Source organism: Acinonyx jubatus, chromosome B2, assembly GCF_027475565.1.
Source record: "Acinonyx jubatus isolate Ajub_Pintada_27869175 chromosome B2, VMU_Ajub_asm_v1.0, whole genome shotgun sequence".
Classification (NCBI taxonomy): Eukaryota; Metazoa; Chordata; class Mammalia; order Carnivora; family Felidae; genus Acinonyx; species Acinonyx jubatus.
In genome coordinates this window covers 51,053,907-51,066,129 of record NC_069385.1, presented here as the reverse complement: position 1 = coordinate 51,066,129, position 12,223 = coordinate 51,053,907, and the positions used below count along the sequence as shown (strand labels likewise).

Here is a 12,223-nt window from a genome sequence, read left to right as displayed (position 1 = left end):
TCTCAGTTGGTTAAGTATCAGGCTTTGGCTCAGGCCATGGTCTCACAGTTTTGAGTTCAAGCCTCGCATCTGCACTGTCAGTGCAGAGCTGGCTTGGAATTCTCTCTCTGTCCCTCCACTCCTCAAAATAAATAAACTTAAAAAAAAAAAAACCAAAAGAAAAGTGGCAAAAGAAGAGCAATTCATCATGTACAAAATTTCCTCAGTAAGATTAAAAGCTGACTTCTCATTAGAAACCATGGAGGCCAGAGGGATAACAGAGTCAAAGTGATGAAAAAAAAAAAAAAAAAAAAAAGACTGTTAACCAAAAATTCTGTAACTAGCAAAACTACCCTGTGAAAACAAAGGAGACCTAGGTGAGGTGAGAAGGAAGAAGAAATCAAGATATTCCCAGCTAATTGAAAATTAAGGGAACTTGTCACTTACAGACCTGACCCACAAAAAATATTAAAGGAAATTTCATTTCAGGCTAAAATGAAAAGACAATAGGCAGTAACTTAAATCCACACTAAGAAATAAAGAGTACCAGTCAAGATAACTACATAGGTAAATAAAAAAGATAATAAACACTTATTTTTATAATTCTTTCCTTCCGCTACCTAAGACCTTAAGACAGGTGCATAAAATAATAATTATAAAATTGTGTCGAGAGGTTTATAATGTGTAATGATGTAATCTGCATAAGTGATGCTATAATGGAACAAAGTTTTCATATACTACAGGTATACTGATATTGTGGGTTCAGTTCCAGACCACTGCAATAAGGCAAATAATGCAATAAAGTGAGTCAAAAGAATTTTTTGGTTTCCCAGTGCATCTAAAAATTATATTTACACTATATTGTAGTCTATTAAGTGGGCAATAGCATCATGTCTGAAAAAACAATGTGCACACTTTAATTAAAAAATATTTTCTTGGGGCACCTGGGTGGTTCAGTTGGTTGAGCATCCGACTTCGGCTCAGGTCATGATCTCGCAGTTCATGAGTTCAAGCCCCACATCGGGCTCCCTGCTGTCAGCACAGAGCCCACTTCAAATACTCTGTCACCCTCTCTCTGCCCCTCTCCTGCTTGCACTCTTTCAAAAATAAATAAATATTTTAAAAATATGTATTTTCTTGGTAAAAAATGCTAACAATCATGTAAGGCTTTAGCAAGTCAAAATCACTGATCACACATCACCATAGCAAACAGAATAATCAAAGTTTAAAATACTGCAAGTTACCAAAATATGACACAGACACCAGGTGATCAAGTGCCATTGGAAAAATGTACTGATAGACTTGCTTGATGCGGGGTTGCTACAAACCTTCAATTTGTAAAAAACACAGTATTGGCAAAGCACAACAAAGTGAGGTACAATGAGGTATGCCTGTATGAAAATTGAATTGGGATTAATCCAAACTAAAGTGTCTTAAATTAAGATGTTAATTGTAATACCCAGAATAACCATAAAGAAAATAACTAAAAGAAAGAGAAAGAAAGGGAGAGAGATAGGAGGAGAGAGGAAGGAAGGAAGGGAAATGGAATTAAAATGTACTAGAAAATATCTATTTAGTATAAAAGAAGACTGTAATGGAGGAATAAAACAACAACAGAGCATAAGACACAGAGAAAACAAACAGCAAAATGGGAGGTGTAAAACTACTCAGAACTGATAGGTGGCTGAAGGACATACATATCTTGCCCTACAGCTCTCAACTCAATGGGGAAGATCAATTTTCCCACTTTACATTCACCAGTACAATTTGAGTACTACGCAAAATGAAGACAACTTATAGAAGCATCACAAGCCAAAGAAAAAACTCTGAGGACCAGAATCTTTTGTCTCAGCCATGTCTCAAACATGCTCAATATACATCCTTGAATTAATTAACGTATTCCATAACCAGAAGAATCATCGCTGAGGAAATAGAAGAAAAGTTTGATGTAAAGTATTTTCTGAAAAACACAAAAAACATTTAGATAGAAAATACTGTAACTGCATCTATTAAGAGCCAGCTCCCTGGCTGGAGAGATATACTTGAAATACTTGCTATTACTTATTTGAAATAGTAAGTATTTCAAGTATACGCACCCTCTTCTACCTACAAAAGTGTATGACTTGTTTCCTTATTTATGTGAATAATTAAGGAATTTATATGATATATAAATCTATTATGCCCTTATGTGACAGGTATGTTTATATACAGTAGAATCACATCATATATGCATTTTATTTACTTGGGTAGGAAGGGATCAAGGGGGATGGGAAGAGACTCAGGTAGAGAGAGAAAGAGACAAAGTGAATGAATAGGAGAACACAACTAAATGGTGCAGTGTGCCCAGTTAATAAATTTATGATCTAGCACCATGAGATGGGGTATATAAATCCTTATATAATTCCTTATTTTGTTTCAGTTCCTTTGTACTTCTAAAATGGAAGCATCTCCTATTGAAAGAGGCAACTAAGTAAGTGTGATTCTGTCTAAAAGATACAGTTTAGGGGCACCTGGTTGGCTCAGTTGGTTAAGTGTCCAATTCTTGATTTTGGCTCAGGTCATGATCTCATGGTTATAGGATTGAAACCACGTTGGGCTCTGCACTGACAGCACCAAGACTGCTTGAGATTCTCTCTCTTCTCCCTCTCTGCCCCTCCCTCTCTCAAAATAAATAAACTTAAAAAAAAAAAAAAGATACAGTTCAGTTTTCATAAAACATGGCCCTGATTGGGGACCAACTCTTTCAACTAGAGCTCAACTGAAGAAAAGTGATTAGTGTCTATGAGGTTATTGTCCATGAGATCATGACCTGAGCTGAAATCAAGAGTCATATGTGTAGCCGAATGAGCCACCCAGGTGCCCCATGTCTATATATAAGGAAATTTAAGCCGTTGGATTTATTAAAAGATAGTGTGATAGAATTCATGCAATTTAAGCGATTGTCAAGGAAATTCTGCCTATAAAAGGTTTTAAGCTCATACGTTTGCTTCAAAACCTAATTCCCACCTAAGATACAACTTCACTGTCTTTGTCTCCATACCTACAGCATGAGTTCCTTGAACACCATGTACCATGTCTTCTTATTCTTCCTACTCTCAATGCCTAGCAGAGAGCCTAGAATACAGTAGGTATTTGATACATTTGGGTAGGCATGTGTGGTTTGATAAAAAAGAAAAAACAACAACATATATTTGGTCTTTGTGCCTAATTCTTGGCACAGAGCTCCTAAAACCCTTGGTATTTCCTGAACAATAGGCTATCTTTGGTTATTAATAATGAACCCCTTTCTATCACAATGGAATTTATACTAATGAGTTGACCCATGATGAGCTCTTTAGATGGCTTCACAACAGAGGGCTGCTTGCCCGAGGAATCAACCATATCATTACAGGATTGGTATTTTCAACCCCATTTCCCCATCCGCCACCTCACCTCCAGGGAGAAGAGAAGGACTTATGATTTAGTTCAATCATAAATAGTCAGTGATTCGATCAATCATTCCTGTGTAATGAAACTTCAACAGACATTCTGGAACAATGAAGGCTTGGGAAAGCTTCCTGGTTGGTGCTCAGGACCCTTCTGAACTTTGCCCTATGTATGTCTTCATCTGGCTATTCACTGTACACTTTATAATAAACTGTGCAAACATAGGGTTCTGAGTTCTTTTTTTTTTTTTTAAACATTTATTTATTTTTGAGACAGAGAGAGACAGAGCATGAACGGGGAGGGTCAGAGAGAGAGGGAGACACAGAATCCGAAACAGGCTCCAGGCTCTGAGCTGTCAGCACAGAGCCCGACGCGGGGCTCGAACCCACAGACCGCGAGATCATGACCTGAGCCGAAGTCGCCGCTCAACCGACTGAGCCACCCAGGCACCCCAAACTGTGCAAACATAGGGTTCTGAGTTCTAGATGTTATTCTAGCAATTTACTGAGCCTGAGGAAGGGTTGAGAGAACCCCCAAATTTGTAATCGGCCCGGCAGAAGTGCAGGTAGCCTGGGTATCCATTTATGGCTGGCATCTGAAGTGGGGGCAGTCTTGTGGAGCTGATCCCTTACCCTGTGGTGTCTACACTAATTTTGAGTAGTGTCATAACTGAACTAAATTACAAAACACCCACAGGTGATGTCAGAGAATTGAGAATTTGTTGTTGGAAAACCAACAAAATACGATGTCTTTCAACTGAGTCTAGAAAATTGGACTGCTTTTTTCTCCTTACAATTTTTTTTTCAAAACAAAGATATTTAAAATGTTCTCCTACCTTCCCATATTTGCAAGGGGACTAGAAGGGATTGAATTAAGGATCAACTTTCCATAATAAATAACAGTAAACTAACCAGCAATAAAATGTAACATACAAATATTTTTATGATTAATATATCCAAAATGTGATGAAATGACATGTCCAAAATTCATATGTAACTTAGTTTGCAATTATTATGATAGAAAGGAAACTAGTAATTACTTTGACCTTCACAGTGACTGGTCACCTCAGTTTGGGTACTACTTAAAGGCTCACACAATATGGTATATCATCACATTTTTCTAAAAAGTCTAGCCTTAAAAAGTTAAACTGCTAACAGTGGTTTCAAGCCAGAATCTCCAAGAAAATGTGTACCTTTCAGACTAAATGTCATAAAAATAACTAGTGTCTATTAGCTTTTGCTAAAAATAAAATTCTGGCTTATAAAACCAATATTGTTTTGGGGCGCCTGGCTGGCTCGGTCGGTAATATGTGACTCTTAATCTCAGGGGCGTGAGTTCAAGCTCCACACTGGGAGTAGAGCCTACTTAAAAAAACAAAAAATGAAAAAAACAAATATTGTTTTAGTTTCAGATGTTTTACAGCCAGTATGGTCACACATATTAATCTTTGTGGTATTTCAATTGAAAGGTAAGTAATTCAAGGTGTTGAAGTAAAATTAATAATCTGATTAATATCTGAAAATTTGCCTCTGGTGATTTAAAACAGTATTAATAGGGGTGTCTGGGTGGCTCAGTTGGTTGAGCATCTGACTTCGGCTCAGGTCATGATCTCACAGTTTGTGAGTTCGAGCCCTCCATCAGGCTCACTGCTGTCAGCATGGAGCCTGCTTTGGACCCTCTGTCCTCCCTCCTTTTCTCTCTGTCCCTCCCCAGTTCATGCTCTCCCTCAAAAATAAACATTTGAAATAAATAAATAAGTAAATAAAAATAAAACAGTATTAATAGCTAACCAAGATAAAGTTACTACTATCCAGTCAAATTTGTATATATAAATACCTGTGTTTTCTTTCAAGGACACATAAATAAAATATTACAGGTAATTTAAATCATGCAAATCTATTAAACTGCACAACCACACTATGGTAGCTGAACACTGAAGGACCTGAAACTTTTACCTAAATATAAGAAAGTGAAAGGACAACACAGGGAATAAGAGATTTAAAAATCATGTTTGATAAGGCTTACAACTCATTACTAAAAAGACAAATAACCCAATTTTAAAATGGACAAAGAATCTGAATAGACATTTCTCCAAGAAGATATAAGAATGGCCCATAAGTATATGAAAAGATGCTCAACAACAGTAGCCATCAATGAAATGCAAATCAAAACCACAATGAAATACACTTCACAACCACTAGACAGCTATAATCAAAAAGTCAGACAATAACAAGTGTTGCAGAGAAACTAGAAACCTCATATACTAGTGGTAAGAATGTTAAATGGTGTAGCTGCTTTGGAAAATAGATTGGTAGGTCCTCAAAAGATTAAACAAAGTTATCATAAGACCAGCAATTATATTCCTACATATTATGTATATATATGTAGGAATAGATGTATGTGTGTGTGTGTGTATAGCTATATATATAGCCCAAAATAAATGAAAAAAATATATATATAGCTATATAGCCCAAGATAAATGAAAACATACACCCACACAAAAACTTGTATATGAATGCTCATAGTAGCAGTTTTCATAATAGCCAAAAGGTGGTAATAACTCAAACGTCCATCAACTGACGAATGGATAAATATCACATGGAACAACTATACAATGGTTTATTCAGCCATTTTAATGGAATGAAGTATTGACAGATGGTATAACATGGATGAATAGGCAAATATGTAAAACTGTATCTGAATGAAGCTCTTATATAATTTTTTAACCTACCCATAGTCATGGTTTGTTTTTGTTTTTGTTTTTTTGAGGTCTCTAATAAGAAGATCTAATTCTGTATATACCATTAGAGTCAATGCATACATTAAAATGAATTATTGGAGGGCATCTGGGTGGCGTGGTCGGTTGAGCGTCTGACTTCGGCTCAGGTCATGATCTCACATCTCGTGAGTTCTAGCCCCGCGTTGCGCTCTGTGCTCAGAGCCTGAAGCCTGCTTCAGATTCTGTGTCTCCCTCTTTCTCTGCCTTTCCCCTGCTCGTGCGCTATCTCTGTCTCTCTCAAAATAAATAAACATTAAAAGAAATTATTTTAAAATGAATTACTAGATTTGCATCACAGAAATCATGCATATATTGAGAGATGTATGAACATTAGCCACTAAAACAACTTACATATCTTCATTTCCATTTAATCATGCACTAAGTATACTACTTTAAACCTTCAATCACATTATGATATGTTGTCAAATTACAGAGAGATGTTCTACTTAATGTGATCATTACCAGAAACAGATAAAAAGTTAAAGATTAAGAACTATCAATGTAAGAAAGTTTTTTCAGACAGTAAAACTTTCAGACTTTACTTAAGAACAATAAAACTGAACTACCAAACATACTTAATATTTGCTCTGTCAAAAGGTAGAAGCAGCATAGCCTCTTCCCAAACCTCAAACCACCCCCCCCCCCAAATGTCACACAACTTTGTATATGAATTAAATGGAAGTTTTCTTAGGACTGTGTTTAGTTACTTAATAGTACCAGACTGATAAGTCCAATTAGTTCTACTAAGCATAAAATTGGTTACTTGGGGGCCTGAATAAGGCAGTTATAAGTCATGAAAAATTAGAATTCCAAAGTGTTGGACAAAAACATATTGCCAAACTTATCAAACACAATGCAAACCGGAAGTCAGTGGAGTACCATCTTTAAAATATTAAAAGAAAAACTGAATTTTTTTAGTGATTGCTTTAGAGTTTGTAGGATACATTTACTCTAAACTACCTCCACTGTCAAATAACATTATACTGCCTTTCATGGGTAAGTGCCTTAAAACAGTATTCCAAATTCTTCTCTCCTGCCCCTTATAACATTGCTACCTAATTTCACTTATCTATAAGCTGTAATCACCCAATAAATTGTTTCTATTTTGAACTTCCCTATTATATCAATTAAGAATAAGAAAACAAAAGGTTTTATTTTACCTTCATTTATTCCTTCTCTAATTTTCCTTTTCTCTGAAGAATTTAACACTTCTTGCAAGGCAAGGTAACAGTTCTTGTTGGCGACAGATTTCTTCAGTTTTTGTCTGAGAAACTTTTTAATTTCCCTTCACTTTTGAAAGATAATTTTTTTTTAATTTTTTTTTCAACGTTTTTTATTTATTTTTGGGACAGAGAGAGGCAGAGCATGAACAGGGGAAGGGCAGAGAGAGAGGGAGACACAGAATCGGAAACAGGCTCCAGGCTCTGAGCCATCAGCCCAGAGCCTGACGCGGGGCTCGAACTCACAGACCACGAGATCATGACCTGGCTGAAGTCGGACGCTTAACCGACTGCGCCACCCAGGCGCCCCGAAAGATAATTTCAATGTACAGAATTTTAGGCTGTTGATCTTTTTCTTTCAACACAAAACACTTCACTCTTCTCTCTTCTTCCTTGTATGGTTTGTGAAGAGAACTCCAAAGTAATTCCTAACCTTCTTCCTGTATAGGTAAGGTGTTTCTTCCCCTTCTGGCTTCCTTCAAGATTTTCTCCTGGTCTTTGGTTTCCTGCAGTTTGTATATATGTCTAAGTGTAGATTTGGTAGTTGGCATATTTCGTGTCCTCTGAGCTTCCGGGATTGGTGGTTTGGAGTCTGTCATTAATTCTGGAAAATTCTCAGCCATTATTACTTCAAGTATTTCTTTTGCTCCTTCCTCTTTCTGATGAGTCAGCCCACAAAAGGCATTCTTCACTTGTTACAGTACTTTTGATTTCTAGTAGTTTCTTTTGATTCTCTCTTAGGATTTCAATCCCAATGCTCACATTACCCATCTGTTCTTACATGTCACATTTTGTACACCTTTTCCATTAGATGTCTTAAGCAAATTGATCATAGTTTAAATTCACCTTCTGATAATTCCAAAATCTCTGCTATATCTCACTAGGAATTAGGCTGTATTTACTGTATAAAATTTCCTCAAACGTCCTGTGGGGTTTTTTTTTTTTTTTAAGTTTATTTATTTAGAGAGCCAGAGAGAGCACACAAGCAGAGGAGGGGCAGAGAGAGAGAGGGAGAATACCGAGCAGGCTCTGTACTGTCAGCGCAGAGCCCAATGTGGGGCTCAAATTCATGAACCATAAGATCATGACCTGAGCTGAAATCAAGAGTTAGACGCTTAACCAAATAAGCCACCCAGGTCCCCCTAAGGTCCTTGTTTTTATCTCTCCTTGTTGTCTTTGGGTTTCCCTAGAAACTCCTTAAAGTGCAAGCCTCATAGTTCTTTAACCTGTAATCCCTTATTATTACACAGGAGCCCTGTTGATGTAAAATGTAGGGGGAAGGGAAGTATTCCATAACCCTATGATGAGGTCTGAGTCTTTTAGAGTGCTTTTGAAAGTGCCTGTCTGTTTTCCCCTCTTAGAAGAGACAGCAAGACTAGAGAGGAAGTTGATTTCCCCAAGTTGGTTAGGTTCTGGGAGTTTCCCCTTTGGGCAAGGAGAGAACAGAATGCTGTGAGCATACTGCAACATGGCGACTACTCCTCTCCTGCTGGAAGCATGAGGAAATAACTGTATCCCCAATCTTAACTGAGAGAACTTGGTGGAGCTTGTGGAGGAAAAACTTACCAAAGTATGGGGAGCCCTCTTAAAACTGGACCCCAGGAGTTTTTAACTATCAAGCTAATCCACACTCAGCTTCTGGCTGGTCATCGGTTACAGTTCTCCTACCACTTCCTACTTATGTTAGCTTATGCTCCCAGCAAGCTGTGATTCTTTGTATTCACCTGTCTCCCCAGTTTGGGGGGCATTAGTTTACTCTGTGACCTCAGTTCTCTGATGTATCTAAGAAGAATTGTTGCCTTTTAGTTTGTTCAACTTTGTTCCTGTTTTAAGGACAAGAGTGGTGACTTTTCTTTCACGTCTGAGTGGAAACCAGAATTTTTACGCCCTTTTGATGTCTTTCCATCATTCCTTGTACACTTTATTTTCTGGAACAATAAGATGTTCCAGATTCATCTTGTAGTTTTCTCAAGGGAGTCTTGGTTACTTTTAGTGGAGAATATTGTTTAGAAATCAAGATGTGGATACGAAGTATACTCATTGCTTTGGGGGGTATCATTAATTCTAGAACCTCTAAGCACCGCACTGAGAAGTTTATATATTTATATACATACACACACATCCTATATTTCTCTATCCATCTATCCTTCTCTGCATATGGTAAAAACAGTTCATACTCCTACCTCCAAATCCAACCCAACACCCCAGAGACATTCTAGCTGTCCCTATATCCATGTTTTTCTCTTGTCCAACAGTGAGAAACCTGGCTTTTATTTTCCTAATATATTTATTCGTTTGCATAATCCTAAAAAACATAAAAAGTAGTTTCAGAACTACTACCTACTACCACTAAGAAAAGCACATATACTGACTAAAATTCAAAGTATTTGTTTAGTGCTCATTTCGGCAACACCTATACTAAAATTGGAATGATACAGAGAAGATTAGCATGGCCCCCCGTGCAAGGATGATTGGCAAATTTGTTTATTCTTCCTTTCTAGGGGGGAAGAGTGGTAAATTTTCCAGATAATGAAATTCACAATAACTATACCTTATTAATTTTGACAAATGTGTGTATCTTTATTAAGTTATGGAACATTTTCCATTTTTGTCACCTCCAAAATTCCCTTGTACTGCTTTTCAGTCAATCCCCACTTCCTCTGAGGCAATCAGTGGTCTGATTTTTCACAATAGCTTTGTCTAGCACTTCATAAAAATGCAATCACACTGTATAATATTCTTTTGTGCCTGAATCCTTTTGCCCAGCACTGTGATGTTAATATTCATCCAGGATATCACATGTATCAGTAATTCATTCCTTTTTGTTGTTCCAAAGTAACTTCTTCTATGGAAGTATCAGTTTGTTTACCCATTTTATATATGAGACAAGAGATTCAAAGTGCCTAAAGTCACACAGTTAATTGGATGAGAAGAACTCCAAGGACTTCAGAACCACAAGTACGATAAACTCTTGATCCTTAGTGTGTTCTTTTCACTTTACCAAAGCACCACTTCAAACAAATTTTTAAAATAACAACAAAAACTGTAGGGATATATTTTTTATCATATAAATTTAGTGATTTATAAGGAAATACCTATATAATCACATCACACGTGTAATTTTTTTTTAAAAATCACTGTGATAATTTTTAATAAATTCTTAGTAGGAAATGAAAAATATCCAAAATTAAAAGGTTATTGAATCAAATATTTTTAAATCTTTAAGAATATCTGTACAGGTGACAACACTGACATTTCTTCCATAATCCATGCTCCTTCCTAATCCTTACTTCTGCCAATGCTGATTTCAAATTTACCTGGCATTTCTCAAATATCTCTTAAACATTTACCTTATCTTCAGTCAATTACAGGAAAGTAATTTGTAAATTCACTAATGTCTTCAGTTTAAACTTATTAACTACCAAGAAGAATACTCTCCTAATTCTAACATTTGTAAGCAATTTTTAGCCTTCTGAGTCTCTCAAGTCTGCCAAATCATCCATTTTTAATTCCCTACTTGGAAAATCCATCAATCTATCTCTCCTTAAAACATAACATAAAAGACAGTTCTTCTTCAACCCATAATCTTTAAGCTCCTTCTCAAACTACAATTGACTGAGTAATTCTGATCTAAGAATGATAATTTTTCTGTAGTATGAAATGCTACTACTTTCCCCTAATGATGAAAGTTTATGGTAGCACCATTCAACATGACCTTAAGTCACTGCCATAGACTGAAGGGTCAAAAGTAGACCACCAAGAGGGAGACTGCCATTAGGTTGGGTTGTCCCATCACCTCCTCTATTGCCCCAAACATACATACCCTGTATCTTGGCCCAATCTCAATGAACTTGCTTAACATGAAGTAATGGAAAATTTGAGGTCTCTTCCTCAGAAGATATGAATGGATCTATGGATCTATTATATTTGGTGTAAGTTCCACTGTTATGGTTCCCCTCTAATAGGTTTCTAGAGCTCTCAGGTATTCCAAAACAACATCCATCTCATAAGAACATGGTGAAGTATAAAGTGCACCTTGAAGTACTGAGCACATGTAGATGCTATTTTAATTTGAAATGCTCCCACAAGTTAGGGATTATTATCCTAATTTTCCTAACATGAGAACAGATTAACTTTAGACCTAATCTACCATATATATGATGGCCCAAGAACTTAGTCTATAACATGAATAAGGTACATGAGACCAACTGACTTATCTTATTTCATTTATAAGCCACAACCCTTAGCTCATAATTTATATGAAATAAAATTCAATTATTATTTTAAGTGAAGAAAATGAAACATTTAAGATGTAATCAGAGTGGTGAATATAAAACTCTATAACAAAACTTCCCAATGCCAGTCACTAGATCAAGGACAAATGATGGTTTCATTATTAACAGCTATGGCAAAGACAGCTGTTTAGAATATGGCTTCATCTTTTGGTTTTAGGTTTTGAAAATTCCTGTCAACTTCTACTTTAATTGAAATTTTTGATATAGCCAAGATAACATGTCTAAACAGCTGGACTCCACGTATAATGAAATTAGGCTTACTTGAAAGAAAAAAAAATGCCAGGCCTGTAATGTTACCTGCTCATTTTTCCTTTTTGCTATTAGAAAAATTTTACAAAGTAGGTTAATGTTTAAGGCATACTTTCCTCAACTGGCAGAGAATGTAATAATTTACATCCTATTTCTTTCCCTAGAAATATAGTGGCCAAAATAAGGGAGATTTACGGAAGGCAATGATTAATCCAGAGAACCAACCTAGGTAGTCAGGCAACTGATCATCCCATCATCTTCCAGAATTAACTGGA

The 12,223-nt window shown here is 36.4% G+C and overlaps 1 protein-coding gene and 1 non-coding gene across 5 annotated transcripts in view; one reads left to right on the top strand and one right to left on the bottom strand.

Moving 5' to 3' along the window:
* The window catches only part of REV3L (REV3 like, DNA directed polymerase zeta catalytic subunit), a 174,140-nt gene that overhangs the window by 128,495 nt on the left and 33,422 nt on the right, over positions 1-12,223 (bottom strand). The window lies entirely within an intron of this gene.
* Positions 9,799-9,903, top strand: LOC113598946 (U6 spliceosomal RNA). The gene has a single exon (XR_003419712.2). It is a non-coding gene; the product is annotated as a U6 spliceosomal RNA (small nuclear RNA).